General features: G+C 40.6%; 1 protein-coding gene across 5 annotated transcripts in view; it reads right to left on the bottom strand.

The window, feature by feature from the left end:
• Positions 1–12600, bottom strand: part of NDST2 (N-deacetylase and N-sulfotransferase 2) — a 107296-nt gene that overhangs the window by 49235 nt on the left and 45461 nt on the right. For 3 of the 5 annotated variants that reach the window (XM_017725886.1, XM_017725888.1, XM_017725889.1), the window contains exon 2: positions 3742–3801. The exons of 1 other annotated variant lie outside the window; for it this stretch is intronic. The gene's annotated coding sequence lies outside the window, so the exon portion shown is untranslated. Of the gene's footprint in view, positions 1–3741; positions 3802–4625; positions 4682–12600 lie in introns of those variants that run through there. One more of the 5 variants, XM_017725887.1, reaches the window with a different exon arrangement.

Below are 12600 nucleotides of genomic sequence, written 5' to 3'. Positions count from 1 at the left end.
GGGTCACCCTTGCCTTCTGACTTGCCTCAGCTCCCAGCTCTTGCTGTGCCTTGACAAGAGGCTGGTGAGTAGTGGTTGCAGAAACAGATTTAAAAATCAATGGAAACAATATTCATCTCTTGTAACTGTCAACTGTACAGGTCTTTTCTGGGAAGCCCTCCAAGTCATCCATAATCAAAACCTAAGTTGATTTCTGAAGCCTCTTAAAGGCATGGCTTTCAGACAGACCTTGGCATTTTGGTGTGGGTCTTGGATCAACAACTTTAATACCAGATACAGTAAGCATAATCTGAGAGATTAACAGAGTTTTGTACTATATTAAGGACATGAATAATTTTGTGGAAGAAGGTGAAAGAAAGGAAGAATATGTGCTTGCATTTATAGGAGAAAACCCAAAAATAATGTGTTACTTTTCATCTTCTGTGATAAGGGAGGGGACAAGCTCCTCATGTATTGAACGCAGCATTCCCCAGTCATGATATTCATTTAAAATGCATGATGAAAAGGGTGAAAGGGGTCAGAGTTAAGCCATTCAGTTGACAAACAGATAATACATCCAGAAGTGAGGAACATACCCCCACAAAGCACCCTAAGTCATGCCCTTCTGCTTTGTAATTAATTTTTTGTCTTCGTTCAGCTGTGCTCACACTTCTTATCTCACAGATCTCCAAAGCCCACTTGGAGACAAAGCACGCCCATATGGAGGAAAGGATAATGAGGTTAGCAAGTGTTGCTATGCAGGTTGCTAGTCTTACATGGTCTTTACACTTTGTAGAGCCAACAATTTCAGATGGTTAATTCATCTTTGTATTCATCTTTAATACTCAACAGGTTCATCTTCAGCAACAGCCAATCCTTAAAAATGATGTAAATAGTAACTGGCAAAAATCCACCATGAATATGCCAGTGCTCTTGAACTTCAGACCAATAAGCTAATTAAAATGTTTAAGACCAAATCCTGTCCAAGCACTAGAATTCATCTGTATTGCATAAACGTGGCATGATGTCATGAAGACACACCATTTAAGTAAACTAGCACACCTCTGGTGATGTTTTGATGACAGGACCTCACTGATAATATTAAATCAATTCCAGAAGTTTCAGAGGAACTGGTTTACTGTAACCTGCTCCAGATATGGAAATGAACAACAGGTGACTGCAAAGAAATACCTGGCAGACAAATCCTTATTAGAACTGACTAACAAAACAGACACTCTTAGGAACCAGAAAAAGTTAAAATATAATAGAAGAAAAAAGAAGTTATTTGTCCCTCTCTTTCTGCCACAACTGGACAGAGTTGAGATATCTCACAGGAAAATAAAGACTTCTGGGAAAATAAAAGTTTTTTGAAAAGTAAGCTATAGGCATTTTGGGACTAATCTTTCTGTTGTTTAACTGTGGGATATTGCTGGCATAGGCAGGAAACATTAAGACATTAGTCTTAAGCAGTAAGTAAGTATTGCTAAGGATGAATCACGTATTAGCACAAGGAAAGCACAAGGAATTCCACTTTTAGATTAGTAATAATAATGTAAATTTTCCAATAACTCCGCTTTCACGTGGAGTGAAATGGATTCTGCATGGACTACCTGACTATATATTCTAACTGCATGGTCCCCTTTCCATCTCCTATAATTTCTACTTTTTTTTCTGTCTTTCCCCATTTTCTACCCTTTGTGTCAATGAAATCAAAGGTGCAGTAGCAATTTACTGTGGCTGTACCTGAAGTCAAACATTGCTCTCCCTTTGCTCTTCTAGCCAGGATGTCACATATACATTGACACTAGCAGAATATATGAAGCATTCCATTAATATTTTGACTCTTTCACTTATTATAAATATTTATCAATTTCACACGTGACAACTACACCAAATGTCTCTGGAAGTACACCACTATTCAAGCTGAATAGAATGCTAATGTGGTCACTACACTCATTCTACTCCATCTCAAATTTTTGTTTAATTTGTTCTTTTTAAAATCTTGACTTTGCCAAATTAGCTGCAGCTTCTTCTACCCCTTTACTCTTCACAAGAACGTACTGCAAGTATAAAAACATGTATCACACATTTCAAGTTATTTTTGCTCCTCTACTAGTCTCTCTGCAAATGTCACCTGCAAAACCGATAAAAAGTTCACAGGAGACAAGATTCAGTATTCGAATCACACTGGAATGAGCTATGATAGCAGGGCCACACCAACTACGTAGGTCATACCTCTCTTCCAAAATCCTTTCATCTAACCAATGCCTAAGGACTCTTGTCTATGTGTCTCTAGAAAACTCAGGATTAGGGTAGGGTTAGGGCTGTGAAAAAGCATGAAGCTGCAGCTTGAGTGGCTGCCAAAAGAAAGTGGGAGCTGAGTGGAGGTCAGCCCTGGAAGAAATGTTTCATTTGGGCAGCACTATCAGAACCTTTGCAGGAAAATTAGGGTTAAAGTTCAGCTTCTGGTTGACATACAAAGGAATTTAGAATTTCAGCATGTGCAGTGCTCAAAGAGCCCAAAGTCCTTGTTTCAGCATATCCACCTTTCCTCACCAGCTCAGCTACTGTACACTGGAACTCAGCATTAAGCACCAGCTGCTGCAATCTCCTTTTTATCAACTCAGGCTACTTGCCTAAGTCATGAGCTGTTCCATCCTCCCTTCTCTGCCCCTGATTTTCTGCATAGCTGAAGCCATAGCGGTCTACTCACATAAAGCAATCGGAGAAATCCATATAGCACTCTTTAAGGCATGAAAAAGTATTTCAACCAGATTTGTTCAGCACACATACAGAACTAAATCATCTCTGTTCTTTCCAAGAAAAGAATCTAGGAACCTTTCACTGGACTATATCATCCCTCATCTACTGCACTGATTGTAGGAACTTTCACAGGACTGGCACTTTTTAAAGTATAGTAGCAGCTGAAAATTATAAATGTCACAGGAGCATAAATCTCTGCAAGTTTTCCATCACACATCTTGGCAGAACAATGCTTTTTTTTGCTACATTAGAGTGCAGTATTAAAACATACGTACTAAATAAACTCCATGAGAATAACCTTCCCTCACTATTCATCCAGACAGAAATGAGGGGGAAAAAAAGGAGGACTCCTTTCCTTCAGCACAGAATTTTGACCAATCCAGTATTTCTATTTTTAATTTTTAATTACATTTATGATATTTCCTGTGGGTGTAAGTCACGAATGCAGTTCCAGTATGCTAGGAGCAACATAAATATAGTTATTCCCAAAGGGATCTTACAGCTCTTATGCACGGGTCAGAGACTCTGTGAAATGCAAAATCTGAAACTTTAAAAGCTTTTTAGCCCACATCCTTCCCATTTCTTTTCAAAGGCAGAGTTAATGGATAATGAACAACATTGCCCCAAATTTTGCCCAGAAGGTATAGAATTAGTAACTCCATATTAAATAAAGTAATATTTAGCAATAAGCAGCCACCCAGTCCTATCACATTCCAGAACTGCATCAGAAGTTCCTTCCTGATCTAAATTAACTTATCTGCCACTTCATGCTGACAACTGTACAACTGAATACCAGAGACACGATATTGTTTCCTCTGCAACTCTTCCTAAAGGGATGAAGGAGGAGTGTAACTTCACACTACAGCGTAAAAGCCTAGCCTCCTCCTCCACCTAATATCATGCCTCTTTTCTGACATGAGACTGCTTAGAAGGACTTGAGCTCCTCTCACCATATCTGGGTATGTCAGCCCATAAAAATGTAAAAGATTGTGCACCTACCTTTGATCACAGTCTGGTGAAGGAAAATACTCATCAATTGCTTCACTCAGGAACAAGGTTCTGTTTTAAAATAAACAAGAGACAAGACTTTAAACAATCTTTCCCCCTCTCTCTCTCTTCCCTAATGTTAGCCTTCATTAGTGTTGGTAAACATTTACTTAGCAGGAGCACCTTCGCTCTCCACAACCAAGGTAATGATTACATTACACTAAACAGGGCATGAGGACAGATTGAAGCCATGACAACAGCCGTGTTGGCACTGACCAGACAATGATACAGGGCTGCACTGCAGCAAGCTCAGCTGTGCAGGAATGAGAAAGAGTGGGGCAAGATGAGAAATGACAAACGCAGGAGGGGAAAAAAGTCCCAAATCAACAAACCAGGAACCTGGATTTACAACCACAAAGAAAAAAGAAAGTTCACAGAACAAGCAAATTCAGTATGAGCCGAGAGAACTGGAAATGCCAGCACAATCCGAATGGGATTTCTCACACCTGTTCATTAATATTGTTTACTTTGAAACAACCAACAAAGCAAGAATGAGATGTTACCTTCTTTTGTTTTGGCCACAGCTAAGTCAGTTCAGTAAAACTTCAATGGTGTAACAAAGTCTGTGGAGTCTATTGCCAAAGCCTTTACAATTAGGCATACTGTGAAACAAAAACAAACCACCCCCAAGGAGGGAGTCACACCCTCCTCCACGCCTCTGCCTGGCTGGCGATCACACAGATGGAAGTACTTTGTGAAGCCAACTGAAGCTCAGGAAACTTGTCTCTGTGTGCACACACACACATGTACACAGAGCAGCTCACCAGGGAGGGCATCTCAAGAGTCACCGACACCCCAAGGGAGAGCACAGACTAGACTGCTATAATTTACTGTACCTGCTGGACAGCCTCTGAAGTCAGCTCTTTCACATCAGTTATGCCTCAGATACACAGGTACCTCTGTAGCCTTCCAGTTCACACAGACCCTGATTCAGCAAAAACTCTGACCTTTGAGTTTCCAATAATCTTTAATACCGCTACAGCCAATTACTAAACAAGAACCACACTTGCTCTGCCTGTAAATATAACGAGCGCACCCAGCTCTCTGCCTTCCTCACATAATTACAAGAGTGAAAGTTTCTCCTTTTTCCTGGTTAGATAAAGATTAGTTTAGTAAAAAAGCACCTACACTTCTGCAGGACACAATTTTCCTCTTTTCTTTTGATTCATAATACTTACCTTCCTTCACTAAATAGTTTGAGAAGGCAGAATAAGAAGCCCTGCATGCCTGGCCTCCACAGATCCCAAAACACCAGGGTAAACATTGGAACAGCCAGATGCAACCACTAAACAACTAAACTACAGAAGAGGTGAATTTGACTTCACTGTAAAAAGAACAGACAACTAAAGAAATGGTTTTTTTCACAGAACAATCCAGTGAAAGTCACTGAGAAAAACCATCAAATTAGGAAGTTAGTTATTAGCAGAATTTATAAAATTCCACCCTCATGGTAGTCAGTAAGACCCACAGAAGTAGATACACTAACATCCAACTACTAGCATTTAATGTAAGTTTCCCACAGCAGTTGGCTGTTTGGTTCACTGCAAAATATCTTGCACTCTCTCATGTAAAACTATTACCAAAGTGCTGATTTGGAACAAGATAAGAGTATCACTCTAATCTAGTCGGTTTTTCTTTCCAGAATACAGAAAACTTGAAAAAACCCAAAAGGATTAGCAGATAATAAATGCAGGGGAGACACTCAGAGAAGAACACAAGTTTCAAATAATTTTGTCTTCAGCTTGTAAAAATGCAACTTACTCCTACTTACAGAAACTCAGAAAACTGTTACAGCTATGAGGTGAAGAAACTGTTCTTTGTAGGGCCACTGTTATCCACTAAGGCATGTCACAACAGACACAAGTAGAAACGCAACAGAGCCAGGTAAGAAGAGGGCAGAATTTAACACCAGCTGAATGGGGTAACAGGGAATTTAAACTGAACGCAATAATTGATAAGTTCCCAGTGATTAAACACAAAGAACAGAACAATATTACCAACCAGAGAGAAAAATCTATCAGTAGAATGAGACTGCAATTGGCCAAATCTGATTTCACTACAAGATTTATTTTATGGAACCTCAAATTAAAGGAGTGGTTTAAAGCAAGTGGTTTAAAAGGATGACACTGTTGTCATTTCCACAGAAAGCCAAGTGAAGTGGCAAAAAACTTACCTAAAATTTCCCATTTCCGTCCTCCATACATACTGTTGTGCCTATGTTGTCCATGAGAAGGAAACAGATTTGTATGTTTGCAAAGCCCTCAGCACAAAGTGTACATTACCACCATTATCAACAGCTGTTTAATACCAGCTCCCAAATGCTTAACAGAAGAGGCAACCCCACATTTCATCTCTAGGTATCAAAGCATTTACTAATGCAAATGAAACTCTGCCTAGCACACAATTAAGTGATTTTGGAAGGATGTCATTAACTCTAGAAGCATCATATCTTTTCCCATGTTTGTATTTACTTGCAAATTTACCAGCCATAACAATGGAGTGGGAAAGCTCAGGAGATTGTGTGCCAGCCATGCAGGCTCCTCCAGGAGCTCCTGTTAGTCACTGTACAGAGACTCAATAAACAGTGACATTTGTATTCCTGACAGTTTTATTTCTTCAAACACCAGCCACACTGGAAGTTTCACTTTACTTTTTGCTCCAGAATAAAGGCCAAATCTCAGCATAACAGATGCTGTCTGGAAATCCCAGGACACATATGAGAGCACATGTGTGGTCCCATTCACCATTACAAGATAAAACAGCTTTCAGGAAAATGAGAAGGGTGCTTGGTTTTTTTAAGCATAAAAACCTTAATATGTACACTAATCAAATACAACAAGGTCCTCTTAGTCAGAAGAATAGTATTCACACAGGAGCCCAACCAAGCAGAACTATTTTCCCATGAAGATCTTATCCTCAGTCTGGGCAAACAATCCAAGTCACATTAGGCAGACAACAGTTCTACCATGTATGTCTCTGTAGTAATTACACCAAAGAAACATGACTGTCCTAAGTTTAAAAATATTAATCATTTTAAAAGCCCACATCAGAAGCACAGTGAAAATACCTAATGATAAAGCACACATGGGAAAAAGAGAATATAGCTTGGTATAGTTAAAATATGCAAATGTTTACAGGAACATGAGAACAGGAAGAAGTACAGAAATACAGAAATAGAGAGTAGGAAACAGAGAATAGAAAATCCTGCTTATCAAATGGTGGAAATTTTAGTTAATTTCTGCAAAAAATAGAATTCAGAATAAAAACTACAGTCACCTGAGGTCTGTATTTCTTCAACAAATATTTTGTAAGAATTGAGCAGTTTTACAGTTCAAAGCTGCGCAAAGATGAGCACAGGCGGGGTTGACTTTCTAGTGGATATAGGAAGTAAGGATGGATGGACTGCAGCAATTAAACTGGAAAAAAGGAAAATATACATAGAGAAGGAGAAGAGGAAAAACATGAAGCTATCTGGGAATGAGTGAAACCAAGGAGCAATTATCAGAAAATGTTACTGCCAGAAACTGCAAATGCTCAAGAAAAAGCACCATGCAGAAAACGGTATTCACTGCCAGTATCTCCAAAGAAGTGAAAGAAATGGAAACTAGGCAGCAAGTTTATACTTGAAATAGTTAATTAAGGACATTGGACATCAAAACACATTAATACGTTTACCCTAACATATTTATTTGAGACTCCACCTGAAATACAGCATTCAGCTCTGGAATACCCAGCACAGAAAGGACATCGACCTGTTAGAGCAAGTCTAGAGGAGGACTACCAAGATGGTTAGAGGGATGGAGCACTTTGCTATAAGGAAAAACTAAGGGAATTGGGATTGTTCAGCCTGGAAAAGAGAAGACTTTGGGGTGACCTAATTGTGGCCTTCCAGTACCAGAAAAGAGTCTATAAGAAACATGGAGAGAAACATCTTACAAGGGCATGTGGTGATAAGACATGGGGGAATGGCTTCAAACTGAAAGAGAGCAGGTTTAGATTACATAGTAGGAAGAAATTCTTTACTGTGAAGGTGGTGAGGCACTGGAACAGGTTGCTCAGAGAAGTTGGGGATGTCCCATCCCTGGAAGTGTTCAAGGCCAGGCTGAATGGGGGCCCTGAGCAACCTGGTCTAGTGGAAGGTGTCCCTGTCCATGGCAGAGGGGTTGGAATGAGATGATCTTTGAGGTCCCTTCCAATCCAAGCAATTCTGTGATTCCATGATAGTTCCTTTATGACTCATTCACATATATCCAGCAGAGTTGGTTTGAGAAGGGAAATGTTTTCTGAGACACACTGAAGCTCTCAAGTGAAATTGTATTTTTCATAAGAGAAAGCAGTCTTATTTTCAAAGTTCTAGAACTGATCTCTTAAATTCTTCCTCTCCCTCTTGGGGTTATCTTCAACATAATTCACCAGCAGATTTTTCACAACAGAAGAAAAAGCATCAAGGTCACAGCACCCAGCCTGCCAGCATTCAAGAAGTGTCTGCCTAACATTCTCAGGCTCCATGACGTGATTCTTGGAGCTCTCCTGTGCAAGGCCAGGAGCTGGACTTTGATGATACTTGTGGGTCCCTTCCAACTCAGAATATTCTAAGGTTCTATGATCACTTTGATAATGTAAAGCAAATGGCTTCATCCATCAAAGGATCCATCCAATGCCCTACATCAGATCTTGCATGCCCTTAGGTGGCATCGCCTTTGCCTGTACACAAAGGAAAGAATTCCTCCCTATAAGCCTGTTCATGGCATGGAGGGCAGGTGGTCCAGGCCCTGTCTGCCATCAGCATGACTGTGCTTGCTTGCAACCATGCTGCTCTCTGAAATGCCCATGACCCTGACTGCTTCAGCAGTCTGATTTTCAGAAAGGCCAATGCAAGCAGTGAAGTGTTAAAAAAGTAATGCTGTCTCTGCCTCCATCCTTTTCTCTCCTGCTATCAGCTTAGCTCTATGTCTCCCAACAAGCAAAAAAGCAAACCAGCTGCAATCAAGGCCAATGGGAAAAAGCTATCAGTAACCTTCTTCCCAGTGCTACAACCTAGCAGCTAAAATCATGCCATCTTTGTGAGAAGAAATTTGTAAAGAAAGAGGGAATGACTACAATATCAAGAAAAGATCTCTCCTAGTTCTCCCTTCTTTTTGCTCTCACCACGTGGGTAGGAAGGAGACAGCCTTCTCAGCTGATTAAACTCTATTGCTACTATTTGTGGGATATGCCCAGCCACTGCCCTGGAGGGATGTCTGCTGAGATAAAAGATTTTGCAATCGCCCAGCAGGACTCCCTGGAAAGGCAACTACTTTTGGATCATGGTGAGGAAAGGTAGACCCACAATCCTTTGGGATACCCTATGCAGATCATTCTGTAACCCATTGATCTGTCCCAGACCCTCTGTAATCCATTGGTCCCCTTGCTGATCCCCTGGATCCCTATAAAGGCAAGCTCCCTCGATCCCCTTGGGAGAAAGAGCTCGTCCCTGGCTTCCCTTCGCCGGAGGGGACCCATAATAAAGCTCCCTTCATGCGCACCCAGCCACATGGGCCTTCTCGTCTCTCTCTCTGGTCTGGTTTGGCCTAGAGGCTGCCCTGCAGAGCTGAGCTGGAATCACGAGCTGATATCACTAAAGAGCTGACAGCCTCTGCAAGGGCCCCTCTGCCAGCAGCTGAGAGGAAGACACCGGACCCCGGGAAGGCAATTCCTTTCGGGACCATCTCCCCGGACCGGTCATCTCTTCCTGGGTCACAGCCTCGGACCCCATCACCAGCTGTAATAACTATTCTCTCTTCCTCTCCACTCCCACCCTATTATTTATGACTGTTCCTTAATGAGCAAAGGAGAGTCCTGAAGAAGGAACAACTATGATTTATGTATTAGACAGATAAATTTTGAATGACTGTCAGTTTCTATCCTGCCACAGAGCCACTGCCTCCTGGCAGCAATGCTGTAATTAAGATGATAGCATTGAGTGTTCTCTGAATTACAGGGTTAAAGTAGTAGAGAGCATTGTATTTAAACCTTTCACCCCATTTGGATAATTTAAACAATTCTGCTAATAATGGCTTGTTTAGGCTAATCCACATCAAAGCATTCCAAATTAAGAGAACCCAAAAGAACTAAAGACACCTAGTTTAGTACTAGTCTTTCCCTGGTCCTAGTAAACCACGGCTCACGCAGTCGAAGCAATGCCTTATCCCTCTGCACCTGTCACAAAGCCATTGCTATCTTAAGAAAAATAGCATATAAAAAAAGCAGCAAACAAATAACCAAATTCATGAAAGGCAATCGTGCGTTATATTTCCAGACAGCCTGAAAACGCCTAGGTGCCCAAACCCCACAGGAATGAAACTAATGTCAACTAAAAGCTATGTAAAGGTTTTGTGCCTAAATGGTGACCCCCCAGTGAAGCTGACAGCTACCATGGAGAATGTGAAGAGGAAGAAGGTAATTTGCTTCTCTCATTTTATTCTTCCATTAAATAAAGAAAACTAAGTCAGAAGCCTGCCGAGTTTATGCTTTTCCTTTATCATTGTCAATATTTGATCTGGACAGTGTTGCGTCTTCAGACCCCTTATGCTTACTTTTATCTCTGTCCTTTAACATAAATGATGTGCACTCTACATCGTAGAGCAGATTCCTCCAATATCTCAGATGCTGTTGGGGGAAAAAAGTATAAACAGCTCCTCACTTAACCTCACGCATGTGCCTATAATGATATAAATCTGCAATTCTAAATTATGACACACCCCCACTAAGGAATTAATTAAAACTAGAATTAACATTGTTCATTTTTTATGAAGGAGAAAACCAATAAAGCCAAAAAATCTATACTCAAATATAACGTATAAAACACATCTGATATGATGGTAAAGACATGCTGTAATAAAGAAACTGAAGTTTTGCCCATAATTCAGTTCAAATCTGCTGTTTAAACAACTTTCTTTGTATGCACTTTGAAGTTCATAGTAGTAGTTCCAAGATGCCCAGTAAGTGGCCATAGCACAGCTGGCTGTACAGAAAAGAATATATAATGGAAAGACATACTCAATCCAATAAACCAAGTAAAAAATTACAGATAGGTTTCTTGGATACAAACACACAGAGCTGAATGAAATCCAAATAATAAGCGTAATATCTTGAAGCCGAATTGGGCAAGACTTGTTACAGATTGGCTGTGTCTGCACCTGTTTTATTTCCTTACATGGAACAGAGAAAACAGGTAAAAAAAAAAATTCATTCAGGGGAGTGAGGGGAAAGAAGAAATCAAAATTTCCTACCCAATTACTTTTCACATGCTTGCTTAATGTTCAACCCCAAATTCAGCTTAGCCAATGCTCAGAAACAGACATATCTTCAGGATTTTCCTCACACTTCAGGTCTGATAGCCTTCTTTCTCTTTCCACGCAGTCTTCTCAAGATCTGCTACTGCTACTACATTCCAAAAAGTCCAAATACCTGGTTGCTGATGATAAAGGCTGCAGGTGCAGTCAGTTAATGAGAAATACACAAATGTTGAACACTGTTCTCTCCTCCCTTGGGGCTCCCAATTGCTACTGAGGTTGGCTATATAAATGCTCAAACCATCACCAAACCTTCCCACAAATGGAAATAGATACCTGATCCATCCAGAGAGGTCTCCACTACTAGATATGCTTGTTTGGAAGTGTATTTAAATTCACTATTTTACTCTATCATCCCTCTTCCTTTATGTTTTCTGGCATGCAGAGGTGAAACAATCTGATCCACAAATCTATTTTGAAAGACTATAAATGATGCAGATTCTTGATGCTATTGCTCATTATGCCCGGAAAACAAAAATCTTTGCATAAATCAGTAATTTTCTTTCTCCTTATTTGCCATGAGACAATAATACAGATTATGACTACTGAGAGAGCAGTGCCAGAACAATTTGAGGAGAGTAGTATGAATTCTTTCAATGCTGAAGGTGCAAGGACCTGGCTGCATACTTTTACTTGATCTTTTGAAGTCAACAATCTGATAGTGGTTGAATTGCAAGGAAGAATGGCATCTGAAAAAAGGTACACATGATCAACCAACCTGAGTTCAAGGAACACCAAAAATGCTTTAAGATTAGCAGTCAGAAAAGCCTGCAGATTCTCTAGGACACTGGGTTATGATCAGGGAGAAGTGTCAGTACTTACAGATTGACTCACGGAAGCACGACTAAAGCAGCTCTTCGTGGCACTGTTTGAGAGCCACTGACCCAGAAAGGCACTAAAGTAAAGCTGTACATAACACTCCCAAATGCAGGCAGCACTCAGCTCTGTGCTCTGCTGCTGGAAGGGAAACACTGCATGAAGATCCACAATTTCATAGTTCACATGAACAGCTAAAGAAGCTTTTGTGCTTGCAATGAAATGAAAATTTCTGCTTACCTTCTTAATTTCCTTTCATATGTCAAGTTAAAAGCTCTCTGCTGCCATCCTTCTTTCTTTTCCCCTGTCTTATTCTATCCTTTCACAGTAATTCTGAATCAATCAGATTAAGTTCCCTGTGTTTTCATGCAAACATCTGACTTTCCTGGCTTCACCGGTACATGAGCAAAAGCCCCCCTCCCACTCCTCTCTCATCCCAAGACATTGAGGCATGCACAACTTTCCCTGAGCATCATCATGTGGTGGAGTAAGGCCACACTTGTGTTTTTAAAAGAGGCATCCAGCCAGCTGGAGGTTTCTCTATGGCCTAAGTGAAAAGCCTTTTAGACTTGTAAACTGAGCCAAAACCTTGACCTACCATGCCCTTGTGGGGCCAACAACATTCTTCCACTACTTGAGAGAAAAAGTACATGAACTGTCA

This window comes from Corvus brachyrhynchos, unplaced genomic scaffold, assembly GCF_000691975.1.
Source record: "Corvus brachyrhynchos isolate BGI_N302 unplaced genomic scaffold, ASM69197v1 scaffold61, whole genome shotgun sequence".
In the NCBI taxonomy this organism is placed as follows: domain Eukaryota; kingdom Metazoa; phylum Chordata; class Aves; order Passeriformes; family Corvidae; genus Corvus; species Corvus brachyrhynchos.
This window is presented reverse-complemented; position numbering and strand designations above follow the sequence as displayed.